This window comes from Syngnathus floridae, chromosome 3 (genome assembly GCF_059516105.1).
Source record: "Syngnathus floridae isolate MCC-2025c chromosome 3, RoL_Sflo_1.0, whole genome shotgun sequence".
In the NCBI taxonomy this organism is placed as follows: Eukaryota; Metazoa; Chordata; class Actinopteri; order Syngnathiformes; family Syngnathidae; genus Syngnathus; species Syngnathus floridae.
The window spans coordinates 18,082,597-18,097,821 of NC_142415.1; the positions used below are offsets into that span (position 1 = coordinate 18,082,597).

The 15,225-nt window shown below is 40.6% G+C and overlaps 1 long non-coding RNA gene across 1 annotated transcript; it reads left to right on the plus strand.

The window, feature by feature from the left end:
• The first annotated feature begins 6 nt into the window (after positions 1 to 6).
• LOC148400904 (uncharacterized) lies at positions 7 to 6,346 on the plus strand. The gene is made up of 3 exons (XR_015857388.1): positions 7 to 805; positions 1,048 to 1,105; positions 4,293 to 6,346. It is a non-coding gene; the product is annotated as an uncharacterized LOC148400904 (long non-coding RNA).
• Positions 6,347 to 15,225: the final 8,879 nt, after the last annotated feature.

Genomic DNA, 15,225 nt, shown 5'->3' on the forward strand with positions numbered 1-15,225 from the left:
CAGGTGTCAATTTGTATGAGCTTTGTTCATAATTTTTAAGAAAATATGTTTTGTTTACATTTGTTTTATTTTATTTGGATCGCACTGCTTTTGTGATGTAATCTTTATGTATGACAGTATCACTTGAGATTTAAACGTGAGCGTCCCCCTGGTTGTGTTCCGGAACCCTAACCCTAACCCCCATGGCGACGGGCACATATTGCAGTAGGGATGGGAATCTTCACCCGCCTATTCGCGCGAGACCTGAGCCGAGACTTGAGCAGAGACTTGAGTAGTAGGAGTGACTGAAACCCAGAGACCCGTTTCTAAAAAGTTATAATTGTAGATATTAATCGATATGTATCGATGCAAATAATTTAGATACGATGCATCTCGTGTTTTAGTACGTTTTTACGGATACAGACGTTTGCAAATCGATGCAACTGCATCTTATAAGTCGTATCGATTTACCGATGCATACCGGTGAATCTTCCCAACCCTACATTGCAGTGTGTCACCAGGTATGTTTAGGTAAGCGAGCAGAACAATAGGAGGATCCAGTTGCACGTTAGGTTGTGATCAAGGTTCCGAACACCATACTGAGATTAGGACAGCGCTTTAAAGTCTACTGGCGTGCAGAGAAAGCAGTAACTTTAAAGTTATGGGCTGCAACACCAGTAGGTGCACCCTTCGGAACCGCCAACCGAAAGACCCAAAACGGCGGCGTTGGCTTCTTCGCAGAATGTTAAAATGGACGGGAAGACAGATAAAGGGAAAGCTGAACAGGAGGACAGCTGAAGAATGACATTACAATACATCAAATAAAGTAAGTCACCAAACATCAGCCAACAGTATCTGCTTACACAAGTATGTATCAATTGATCAAAGTATGATGAGGAAAAATCTCATAATATGCTGAGAATATGTTGTCATTTTGGAAAAAAGATGGTTTCCCAGATTATATATTATTAGATGAATATATATTTTTTTAAATTACATTGATTTTGTTTTTAAGGAAATAGTATTGATTTTATTTATTTATTTGTTTATTTGTTTGTTTGTTTGTAGAGATCCAGAAGTAAATGAGGGGAAAAAAGACGATGCTTGTATTCAATGAAATATTTTGGTAAATATATTTTTAATCTACCTTTACACATCTCTCAATTCTGTATTTCTGCTAGTCCACCGCTAGAGAGCGACATAGTGTAGGAAAAAAATTAGCTGCAGTTTTTCTTTCCTCCACCAGAGTGTAGCAGCGGCCTTGAACTAAGTAGGAAAACGAGCAATGTCAAAATGTGACATGTCCATTGGAAAACTACTTTTTTACATTTTTAATTACATTAAATATCAATTGTACAAATATCAGGCAACACGGAGCAGTCTGCTACACAATTGTGGTGCTAAGCAAAACCGACAGTGCCATGAAGGGGAATAATACAGCTTGTCTCATTATTTAAGGTGGAAATTTGATAAAGGAACAAATAATTATTAAATAAATAGGTGGATCTTTTTGGGGGTCAAATGTCAAACTCCACTAGAAGTGAGTAAAATGTACAAGTAGTTGATGAACAAATGGAGAGGAGGTCGTGTTAGTCCTGAAGGCAAATCCTATTCAAGTGGACTTCAAAAGGTCAACAGATATAAGGAGACATGCATGTGCACCTCCTCCACTGGATGTTAGCAGGACTAACCTTTAGGGTACAAAAATACAACCAGACTTAATAACCTCATCTTACTCAGGAATTATTATTTTTTCAATCATCAAGTCACCTTTTCAATTGGCTCAACATGCCCCAAAAGTGGTAAAAATATGACCGATCAACCCGAAATTGGGCGGACATGTTTATCATAACAGCTCCAGTTGTCGTGAAAAGTGCTACATAACTAAAGTTGCATTTTTGTGTGGAACATGATGCATGAAAAACAAGTCCCAGGGTTCTGGCTAACTATACTTAAAAATGAATAGAGAGTCAGCCATTTTGGTTTGGAGCGGCAATTCTGTGACTCGGTGAACTCTCCTACAAGAAATGCAACTTGATTAAATTAGTATGTGTAGATAATGTGAATGCCATTCATTTAAGTACAAGGTTCTCTTTTTATGGTGAGCTAAAATATCATGCTTCTTGACAAAGAAGGAAAGTGTTTATTTGTGTAGCAGTGGTCTAGTGTAAGTCTGTCATTTTTTTTTGTGGAATTCCGAATTATATATTCGCTCTGCACCATCAGTTCATAGAGTACTCTTCTATATGCATTTATTTATATCCAATATCAATATAATCATGTACATTTTGCCTGTGTGTGCCAGGTGGCCGTATCGCTGAGAGCTATAATAATAATCATTATTATTAGACTCTCATATCCTTTCCCAGACCTAATTACATGGCTGCCATTAAAATGCTAATTGGTGCTATAAAAGGGGCAATTAAAAGGCTCATTAAAAAGCCTTTGTTCCAGCAGCCTACCTGCATGACCACTGGTACTAAAGTCGACTAATCCCTTTTAAATGCGGGTTCAGATGAGGGTCAGCGCCTTCTCATAGGGGGCGCTATGAGGCTTTTAATTCTCAAGCTACACGTCAATCGTTACAAGTGCTAAAAATCAGTCTTGGTCAATCTAGTGGCAAAGTAATGTTGCAGTCATTGATCATGCCCCCCCCCCCCCCCCCCCCTTCGCCTCCAACGCCACCCCAACCATTATTTTTACTTTTTAAATGTTATTTAAAATCAAATAGTGGCTTAGTGAGTTGACAAGTTGGTGTTGACACCGAGGAAACAAATCTTGTCATGTGACCCATGGTAGCCATGTGGCCCGGGGGTGGGCTTGGGGGTCGGGTGTCCAGGTTATGGGTTGTCCCCCTGGATCAGCTCACCTCCTCCTACCAAAAGTGGTTCATATGTTCGATATGACACATGACTGCCTTGATATACGTAAGTGTGTTCACCCCCCTATCTTGCAACCAGCAACATCACACAGATGGGATGTGATGGAGACAATTCTATCTCTATTCCCTGGACCTCTGGGGACCTGAAAAATACATTTAAATAATCCTGTATATCGGTATGTTTTGTCTCTGTGAGGATATCATCATGTTTTGTTTTCGGCTGTGGAAATTCCCCTCTTAAAAGGTCAGCTGGCTCCGAGAGGTCGCAGTATAAACTACCAGGAGCATATTCGGTTCAGACCAGATGAGTAAATCGTACACATGTTGGAGTTGACATGGAGTCATTCTGTTGAACTGTACAATGTCCACCGGGCCGAGATGCAATATGACAAGCAGACTGGAGCCTCACGGCGCTCTCTGCTCTGTTTTGTTCCGAGTACCATGAGCTGTTTGGTGGAGTACAACCGCATAGTACGACAAAGTCAATCATTCCATAACGAGTCAGTCCTTTAGATAGACACACAAACCTCACTGTAGATAGTCATATAAAATACAACATTGGTTGCTGTCTTTAAAAATACATGGTTACACTTTACAAGGCTTGTTATTCCCCATGTGCTTCTCTTATTTATTAGTCTGTCCACAGCCAGCATATATTCCTTTTTATAACTGTCAGCTAAACTAGTTAAAAAAAAAACAGTGTGCATCATAAGGCATCTTTTATTGTAAGTGTAACAAGGCAATGCCTTGTCTGTCTTGGTTTTCCACTTGAATGACAATTAAAAATGATAAAACTTGACTTCAAACATTGCTACAAAACAGTTGGAGATCAGTGTTTATAGTTTAGACTGCCCCCTACTGGATGGGAGTTTGTCTGTTTTAGTCCATCAATACCACTTATCCTATTCCAGCCACAGACTTCAGTTTAATAAACTAACTATTGACCCCTCACAACTGAATCCAGATGGCGACCATCTTGTGCGGCCACTGAAAAGACAATTATCAGTATGGTTTTGTTTTTATACACCTGTAAGAGAATTGAAGTGTGTGCATGTGTGTATATGCGTGTGTCTATGAATCCCAATCCAATCTTTCACGCCTTGGAAAGCAGCTGCTCCATTTTCTCTTCATCTCAAAAACAGCACAGCACCCATATTCTACTCATATGTTGTCATATCAGAACAAAGCACAACAAGCATGAAAAACAAAAAAACAAAAAATGATAGAACTCGCTGGGGGGTGGGTGTACATCGCCGGGGAGATGATCTATCCAGGCCAGACGACAACCATACGAGCAGATGAAGTGCAACAACGTGACATTTGTTCCACTTTAATTACTTTGCAGGGCTGGGCCACGCGGGTTAAAAGCAAACAAACCGTAACTTTCCCTGACATCCCTATCCCCCTCCCCCTATGCCATTCCCCCTTACAGTGACCTCTGATGGATTCTCCCTGACAAAGCATTCCTTATGACAGAGGACACGAAGGTTTCCATGACCTGCCTCGAGGCGCACGTCAAGACTAACGAGTCGTAGAGGTAATCCAAAAATGTTTAAAGTCCCAACCAATGAATAATAATTGTCCATTTTAAGTCACTATATTGAGGAGTTGAGCCAAGTTAATGTGTGTAATACCATGAGAAACCTCTAGTGGCCGCTGTATTGCTCAGGCAAGTCTTTGGCATTTAGCTCCTCCTATCATTTTACTGATGGGTCTTGTTGTTATAACATGATTTTTTATTTTATTATACATATTTTTAGAATTTGTTAATGAGTTGATGTTGGAGTCTGTTTACAAAAAAGGTCTACATCTGTTTAAAATAATGAAACTTGTCAAAATTTCAAGAAAAACGATGCTAGATTTTTCTTCTTTGCACTGTAAAGTGCTTCAAAATGTAATTCATCAAAAATCTTTCCAACTGTCTTTCAAAAATGGACTTTCTTTTGAAGTATTTGACATGCCACATTCATTGAACTAGAAACGCCATCCAGCTCGTGTCGCGCAAGGTCACAAGGAATCACTGCAGAGTAGAGAGAACCACTCGGAACAATTCCAAACCCTAGCAAACAACAGCTTGTCACACACGTGGTCGATGAACATTTAATGAATTTGGATCGTAACTCGGAAAGGTTGGGAAGTGCGCTATGATTTGATTCAAATATTGTGATTGGAAGGGTGGATGAAAAAAAAAAAAACACCTCTCCAATCTTCAATAATTGTTTCCCAGAGTGAAATTGATTCACGCCCAACCGAGCATGAAATAAGCTTGGCAGATGACACACTTGTAACTGTGCCCGAGACCTAAGTCACACCACTGGAATAGCAATAATCGAGCTGAAATGTTATTATAAGATACTTCAACAGGTTGGATTTATGCTTATTACTTCAAATTGTGTGTTTTTTAATGTATATTCTGAAAATATGGAAAAATGAATGGATGGATGATGGAAGGGTCCAACAAAGTATGATTTATGAATGCATGGTGGTGGTATGTATGCAATAATAGACAGTGTGACTATTTAATTGAGATGATTGATAAAATTTGACTATCCAAGCGACTACCATCTTGACTCTGATTGGCTGCCTTTGGCCCAGCCCTCACCATTATCCTCCCATTCGACCCCACCAACAAGCCAGTTGCCTCACCAAAAAGAATTTAGTATAAGCACACATCACAATAGCACTTTAGTCCAAATCAATAGGACACATTGTCTTTGTCCACAGAAAAAGCAAACAAATAGATCAGTGAGGCAGAATTGAACAGAACAAGCAATTACAGTCTTGTGGGCAATCCTATACTGTAATTATGCTTGGTCGTTTTATTCAGTGTTTTATCTTGTCAATTTTGGTGGGCTGTGCTAATTTCTGCTCTTGCTAGCATTTTTATGTCAATTTGTGTGATTGTGTGTGTTCACATTTTTTTTTTTTTTTAAACCCACCCAGTCCCACTGTGAATTTCCACTTGCCCCATGTGCCAGTAGGGGGCACTGACGCAACATAGCAGGCTGCCAATCTGTTCTGCCTGGCTGGCCCTCAGAGATGTTTGCAGTAATTTAGTTCCACTGCCAATATATAAATAGGCATTCTGCTGTTAGCACAAAAGAGGAAAAGGGGGAGTGGAAAGAGAAAAAGAGAGGGTGCAGAATGAATGTGAATTGCTCCCTTGCTCCCATTTCGACATCAAAGTAATCAAGGAAACAAGCTTTTCTTTTAATGGAAAGTATACAGTTACAAAAAAGCAAGAAATGGATGGAGGAATCCACCAGAGATCATCCAACGTTCTGATTATTTCTTCATATTATAATATATCTTGTTACTTCTTTCCTTTGTGCGAAACAATAGCTCCATTTTGTGCATTTGAAGGACACTTTTTGTCTTAATGTCTCACGGAAAATAAGAGAAAATGTGTTGCCATGCAAGGACATGAGATCTTTTACCGCACTCATTTGTTTGACACCTATAATACACACACACACACACACACACACACACACACACACAGTGGGGGCCATCTATATGGCGACCCCATGCTGTCCTGTCCTGTGCAATGTCACAACAACGCTAAACATTTGGTAGCTATAGAGGCCGCAGAGCTGAATGGGCTGTTTTGTCCCGCTGAACAATGGCGGGGCTAAAAAGTGCTTAGCAGCTGTGCACTGCAGCAGGCTCACTCGTTTGTGCACTTGATCCAGGCACAAGCTTTTACAGCACTGCCATCATTCAAGTAGGAAAGATTGTAATATAAAAAGATATGCACTCCCATTGGATGAAAATAAATAGAACTTATTTATTTAGGGTGATGTGATGTTATTGTTTACACTTGTAGGTATTCCTTTTTATATGTATGGGGTGATTCTTTTTTATTGGATTTCATGTAACGGTGCAGGGACCTAATGAAGTGTCCAGGAAAAAGCAAAGACCGAGGCTAAATGACTCTCACTTTGTTTGGAATGGAGTGGGGGTATCAACGTGGCTCTCGGCCGCAGCTGTCATGTTTGATGCATTCAGTACGCTCAACACCCAACGTCTGCTTCGGCGCTGTGTGTGCCAGTGTAATCAAGCTTTGTCACATGACTGACAAGCCATCTTCTCCACTTGACTTTTTCCTCATTCACACCATCCCCGTGGACTCCATCCATCTTGTCTGTCCACACACGTGTCAAATGATTGCGTTGCAGCATTGAAAGCTGTTGTTGACGCTCTGCGACTCACTATTCACGCGTCTTATGTGTGAACGCAATTATACTTGTATTAAAGCTGGTGTTGTAAATCGTCCATTGAACAAATATTTTTCAAATACTTCTTAAGTACTCCATTGAACAAATGCTTTTGTTGTCTAGCCATTTACAAATTGACTAACACATGCACCAACAAACTGATTTACGAAGCTAATGATTAACTCACCTATGACTGACTAACTGACTCAATGACTCACTAATCGACCAATCTGCTCAGTAACAATGGACTGACTAAGTGCATATGTACTTGACCAACCAGTTTGAGTAAATTCAACACATCATTCGCAGTGTAAATAACTACCGTATTTTCCGCACTATAAGGCGCACTGGATTATAAGGCGCACCTTCAATGACTGGCCCATTTTAAAACTTTGTCCATATGTAAGATATATACATTTAGCCCGCGGGCCGGACTTTGGACACGCCTGCTGTAGTGGCTCAATATTGGTCCATATATAAGGCGCACCTGATTATAAGGCGCACTGTCGGCTTTTGAGAAAATTGGAGGTTTTTAGGTGCGCATTATAGTGCGGAAAATACGGTACCTAACATTTCCACCAGTTGATAATACGAAAAATACGGATCCACTCCAGCCCTGTAGGTGGTGCTAATCAACATTACAAAACTAGTTCTAACTGCTACACTTGGCAAACCGTTTTCCCAACTGCTTGAATGGCTGAGACCACCAACGTATGCAGACTATAAATGCAGTAGGCTACCAACAATGTGAATTAGTTTCATCGCCTGCTTAACATCCAGGAGCCAGTATATGAATACAAATGATATCAGCGTGGCACTGTGTGTGTTCTCTGACCCGCTGCTCTGGTCACATCTTTGTCTCCTGGAGAAGAAACAGAGAGAGACCTCATTAAGATACACTCCAATTACACCTCAAATCAAACATGCTGCTCTATCTTCAAGTCATGTTATTTGCTATTTTATTGTTTTTTTATGTGTACGATTCGTCACATGTTAGAGGGCTTGCTTCAGATGACCTAAAATCTGTTTTGTCTGCGAGGTTGCATCAACAGCTCCCAACCTTTATTGATCCAAGACCTCTAGTTTACCTCTGAAAAATCTCAAGGCATACTACAACAATAAATAAATAAAAGAACTGAGATAGAGATGAATTCATTTGATGCTGAACTACGTTTCAAAAGGATTATTGTATCTCCTACTTGCGTCCGCTCTAGTGGATGTGGAATGTTTATTTCGTATGCATTTATTTATATATTCATGTATTTATTTATGTATTTATTTAACATACAATGGATGACATGTTAATCATTTAATTTTATAAATTATTTTAATTTATTGAAGAATCCTGTAATTGACTGTTTAAATATGCATGCAGAAATAGCCTAAAGATGTCAGCTGGAGGCAAGTGCCTTGTTTAATGTAACGATAAGTAAATATGAAAATCACAAGCACATCCTGGTGATTAAAAAAAATCTCTTTAAAATGCATTGAAACAAAAAGGCTTTTGCATGCAAGTCCTGCAAAAGGAATCAGTGAATAAAACACAGTGAACAATGTGAGTCAATGACTCAATAAAAATGCAGCAGCAAAATGTATTTAAATGTATTCATTTCAGCCGTGCAAAATGGAACATATGGTTATTTTCAAATTGTAATCTTCTGCTTGTGATTCATGTGCATGATAATTGACGCCGCGCAAGCTTATTTAGTGGACACGCTTCATCTTTTTGCTGCTAACAATTATGTGATATTCAACACCATCCATCACAAGGGAACCTGCAAAATGGAGAAATATGCGTGGGCATGCAAAAGTTACCAACATTTAAAGTACTGAGTGAGTTTGGAGGGTCGTGTTCGGAACATTTTCACCGGGCTTACAAAACTTGGTGAGTTTTGGTTGATTACAAAAGTTTCGGTCGAAGCCCCACAGGTGATTTAATCATCATAAGAAGAATAAATCTATTTGCATTCCAATATGACATCTGGTCGCATTTCCAAGCTCAACAGATGTGTAGATCTGGACCTGCTCTCATTAACATCATCAGAAGCCTTTGTTGACATAATATTTGTCTCTTTTATATCGCAAGTAGTTCAACCGTGAGATCAGAAGCGCCTGTGCTAATAACAGCATCTCTCATTAAACAATTCCAGTAAACAAAATGAGCTCGCAGAAGAGGCTTGAGTGGATTTTTCTCCCCAAATGACGGCAAAGAAATCAGAGTAACGAAGAAGCCTAAATAAGGAGGGTGCATGGCGGGTTGTCGTGAAACAATCCGTGTCACTCTGGGGGTCCTGCAGGAGAAGGCCGGGATGCGGGAGGAGGAGCTCCATTAAAAATTCATCACCTCGCATGCATATTTCCATGAAAGACATTATTCAGATTATGCTAAGTCACATCATCTTGTCTACTCATCTCATCCAAAGAGATTCATTCAATCATTCTAAAGTGTACATGTCATCTAGCATCAGGCTACGTATGCTAATTGTGAAACGCTTAGCTCTAGCAATGTAGCCATTACATTTAAGACTCGCCACAATGGCCAACAAAAAGTGTAAAAATGACTTGATTCCTTTTATTTGAAAAATGTTCAACACGTGAATTTTAAACCCTTCTTTTCTGGGAATGCTGTGGCTCCTCAAATTAATAATTTTGCTTCCATTACAAACTGCGCATCATATCCCAGCATACCTGCTGCGAAACAAGGTATGAAGGCCATGTTGTGGGGAGCTCCTGCGGCGCATCAGTGTAGCACTTGTTAACTAAATGGAAAGGTCTGGGGGTCCTCTTTCCCCCTACTGTCTCTACGCCTGTGCCGATAGCACAAAGCCTGAATAGCGGTAGGAAGCGACCGGGTCTTCGGAGAAACACAACTCGCCGCAGACAAACGCCGCCAATTAGCCAAGCGCCTCTTACTCATTAGCCGCGCGTTCACATCTGATTAACAGAGCGCATTTGTTGTAACGGGTCCGGGCAAACGGGAAACCTTTCCCCTCAGGCACTTGCTTTTCTCCTCCTATCTTAATTTATGTCAATTAAAAGCCTTTATTATGATGCTAACCGTGAGACCCCTCATGGGAGCGTAGTGGGAGAGAGAGAGAGGAAAAAAGCTGTTACTGTATTGCACCTTTGTTTCCTGTGTACCAATAGAAATCTCAGTTTGGCCTCCTTGAACATTCTGAAGAGGAAGCGCAAGGAAGAATCGACCACTTTTTAATGACCAAATACTTCTTCGAGTGGCTTGTGTGGAATTGCGCAGCCGAAAAGGTGATGCATTGTGTTGCAGCTGCTCGCTCAGAGGCCAGCTGCCCTCACCTGGACAGCTGCAACTTCAAACTACTAATTCACCTAAATCGTGGTGTTCGTGAATAGGACAAATTTGGACTAAAAAAGAGAAAGAAACAAGAGTTACATCAGGAAGAGTGAAAAGAAAGACCTGAGTGAAGACAAAGGCAAGGTGATGAGGTTGTGGGTCTGCTCAGAAAGAAAAATGGTTCCATTGTTAGGGGAGATTGATGAGGCTGAAAGTTGACTTAAACCTGCTGGAACCATGTCAAAGTATTGGCGCAGATGCCGTAATAGGATTTTGGTAAATTGAATCGGGGCCCGGGCAGATAGATTCGGATTCATTAAAAGCATTTTTATTTCTATTATTATCTTTATTATATGTATTTTTAATGAGTTGGGGTCACACGTCTGTGTCTCCGAGAGCCCGCTTCTGTGATCGCCCTAACCAACATTACATCATGTAACTGCTTGCACTTCCTTAAAAACACACTTCAACCTCCAGCAAGGACTCCAGCAAAAATCAATTTCTTCTTCCGCCATGTCAAGGACTGCACTTCGCGTGTGCCAATTTGAAAGGGAATGAAAGGAGCCGCTTTCATTACCAGTGGATCAAGTCAGCTGTGTTCACACCCACAACGGCGCAAAACCATCAAAAAACCCTGCAAAGATTTAAACTGTGCCTCGCACTAGACATAGAACATAAAGCCCTCAGTCACATGACCAATGTCAGGCACCATTTGTAATATCTGACACATCGTCACATGAATGACTGTGGTAACCCGCCAAACGACTGACATGTCGAGCCATCAGTTGGTGTCAGGTACACACGAGCGACACAATTGCAAGCGGCGTCCTGTCACGTATCTCCATTTTGACAACCCTAATCTAATCTATCCGCTCACACACATGACCCCATTGTGTTGTCTTTTAAGGTGCCTCCTCACGGACGCCCTCTAACACACTTAATAGTGTTTGTAGACTTTCTCAAAGGCACTGGCTTTATTGTGGGTGAGACCGACACGAGGCATACCAACGCCAACTGGAATATTAAGTGAGGCGGACGCGGCAATATAGAATATAAATGGGCTTATTTTACACGTTGGAGCTGTGCAAAGCTATGCGCAGACTCCTCTCGTCGTAATAAATCACTCCCATTCAGACAGCCTTTACTCTTAGGGCATTGTTTAATACTATCTGCAGTAGAAGGGAGGGGCGGATGGGTAAATAAATTGGTTTACACTGAAAACAAAAGATTGTTGGGAAACAACACGATATGCTGATGAAAGATAGAAAATACTTGACTTATTGATGATAATGAATTTGCAGATAAAAGAAGGCAGCCCGGACGGGAGTCAGGGGGGACTCGTACCAAGACGAGAGAATGGAGAGAAATCTCAAGTAAGCAGTAAATGGAGCAGAGTAAGGTTTTCTCTCTTCCGAATAGCGTTTTAGTGCCGAGCCAGCCGTGGATGGAGCTACATAAAAATGCAATCTATGTCTCGGTGACACAGTGAGATAAATATTTGGTCAGACGTGCTGAAGCTTAACGGCCCTCGAGAAACACATCTTGCCACTTTGCTGGGTTTTTTTCAGGGGGGGGGGGTCGAGTCAATCAGATTTCAGATGATTTGTAGAAGTCTATCATTTATACACAGGCTATATTGTGATGAATCAATAACACTAGTAGTCGCGTCTCTTTCATTTGAAGACATTCATAGTTCTAGTTCGCTCACAAGATGGCCACTTTGCGGCAATGACAACTTACTGTTGCAAAGACACAATGATCACTTCTGTCTTGCTTTGACGGTTTAGTTGATTGAATAAAAGCCTCTTCAGCACTAGCAAAGTGATTTAAAAAGATTGCTTGCGTGGAGAAATAATCACATGACCAAAATGCTAATTATGTCACCAACCAATGGCTGGGACAACATGCAATGACTGACAATTGATTGTAATTCGGTTTATATTTTCATTTTAAAGATCGAATCTGATATTTATTGAATTAGTTCTGGTATGAGAGGAATTGCACTCTAGTGATTGGAGGATGATCCTGTCAATCCGTTAAAACCTCTCCCACGTGTTAATAGGCTTCGAAATGGTCAGTTAACAGTTTAGCGAATTAAGCCGTTTTTAAATTGGTCTGCATTTCAGCGCAGTTGACGGATTAATTCCTTTTTTGACTGTTTCATAATGGGAAACGAGCACTGAGTCGGTATCAGTTGCTCTTGCTGGTGCCTCATTATTCTCGTGTTGTAGTCGCTTTCCCTATGTTTTTTCATTATAATTAAAGACTAGCCCAAAAGGTCAAGAAAAACAAAACAAATTTAATCATCGGTTAAGTAAGGTCTTGCGAGGTCATGCGTGATATGCTGACTATGGTCTTGTGGATAAGAGGTCAGAAAAAAAATCTGACGAGTGGAGTCGGTGTAAAATTGCTCATTCCTGCTCGAAATGGTAAATCGTTGAGCCTCCCTGAAATTGAAAGTGTCCACACGATAGCAGTGGATCTTCTTTTGATATGACAGGCGTTCTACTAAATGTGTTAAGCACTGTATGCACACGTACCAGGAGATGAGGCGTTAAACAATTTATATGCTTTTAAACGCACGTCGTAAAGCAACGACACCGGACGATGAAGAACGATGACATACAGCACTGCATTGTTAAACCTCATTTTTAACTCTCTTTTACAAAGACCATCTTTTACCAAAAAATCTTTCGAGAACTCTTACGATCAATAGCAAATTGCTCCATTTATCAAGCCTACATTAAAAAAAAAGCACATCTCTCTGCCAGTGCACACATAGAGTAAAATTCCTCGTTTAATCCGCAATAAAAAAATAGATACCTTAGCGAAACGTATTCTTTCCAGGAAATTAATCATCCGATTTTAACACATATCTAATAATGAACGGACAGCTTGGTATTGCCACAACTCTCTGGCCAGATCGATTGCGTGTAAGGGAAAATCCATAATTAAAATGATGCCAGCAAGAGAGAGCAAATCATTAAGGTTTCTCTAGGCTGCTTAGGGAGAGTGAAATATGCACCCCCTGCCGGTGGTGATTCATTGATTCTTAGGAGAGATGGTATCCACAATGTGTACTTGAGCAGAAATATTTAAAACGTAGAAATAGAAGAATAGTGCTCCGAAGATACATAAGCAATGATTTTTTTCTACCCATAGATTTTTTAATGTAAGTACAGTGTATAAAAATGCTAAATTATGATTATATTAATCTAGCTATGACATCTACCAGACATTTGGTCTCGCTAGAATAGCACAGGAAAAATAGTACTATATTTTTATTACTTAGTTCTTTCCCACCAAGGCAGAAATAAATGATTATAGTCTTTTGCAAAAACTGGGTGCTTAGTAAAGCATGTGATAATTCTTGTGTAAAGGGTGAAGTCTCTGTAGCACGGACAAAAAAAAAACGCATTAAAAACGGCATGATTGATTAAAATGGCCGTTGCATTTACTGCCTGCCACTAACCCCGGCCATTGCTGTGCTCACATCTAACGTTGTGTTAATATCGAGACATCTGAGTGCGAACAAGCTGAATTGTGTCTATATAAATTATTCAGCCGCTCTGTATCAATATCTCATTTGCTGCATTTATAGTATTCTTAATGGATGTATAAAGTATTACTCAAAAACACCAGAGGGAAATCGATGTTAAATAAACAATAAATAGTGTTAAATGGTACAATGATGGATTGCTTTGGGTCTGTGAGTCGGGTGTTGGGGGTTGTGTGTTTTATTAAGGGGGTCTTTTAAACTAGCAGTATGTCTACATTTTGGATTATCTCATTAAGTTTGGGGTTTTCAGTATGTCTTGAGATATGAGAGGTACTGACATGCTATGCTACGTGTTAGCATACAAAGTATTCTGCTTAGCTGAGTTGCGTAGTTTCGCAGAAACAAATGTGTTCCTTTGCTACCATCTTGTGGCATTTACAGGCAATTACGAACCTGTTCGAAATTGGATCAGCAACACTCCATAGTGGTTCGAAAACTGAGCATGATTGGCATGTGCCATTTGGTTATGCAGAGGGCCGACCACTGGGGGTACTGGAGGGCACTCTGGTCGCACCGTCAGGGATAGAGCATGGAAGCTGTAAGGGCAGCATGTTCTACCTGTCGGAAGACTCACACGCTCAGAAGATTGAATTTCACAACACAACCAATTTTCAATGCTAGCATTTGCTAATGCTAAAAGCTAGCAGGTTGCTAGCAATTTACCGTTGTCTTGATTGAAACAAGGCTAAATTTTGCTCCGCCCAGGCTTGAGCTATGCCCTTAGATGAGCTCGCCGCAAGTACAGATAAACACCACTCACAATGCAAGTGTTCCAGAACAATAACACAAGTGGCCTATTTACGGCACTCATTTTGACCGAGTCCAAGAAAAATGTTCAAGACATTGATTCACCTTTTGTTGAGAAGCGTACAATCTAATTATAGCGCTGGGACTCCGAGTCAAGGCTGCGGTAGTTCTCCAACATCTTGCTCTGCTCGACGTGAATCATAACCCCCCGTGTGGTTTTGGCAGCCATTAGAAAGAAAAAGAGCGCCCTTTCTATTTCGTCTCTTCCATCCACCGCAGCGGAAAGGTTAACGTCTTTAAAACATTCGAATGATCAACGTGGATAGAAAAATAAGAGAGGAAAAGAAAGTAGGGTCACCGCTTGCAAGCTTTTCTAACGAGCCTCTACTGTGTTTGTAATTTGTGTGCGGGTGTGTAAAGTAATCAGCTTCTTGTCGCTGTTCTACTTGGCACCCTGTGAAAGTGTTGCTTATGCATGTATCAGCTGCATCAAAGGAAAAAGTAGGGGGGGCAGCGGGGGTCTTTGTGAGAA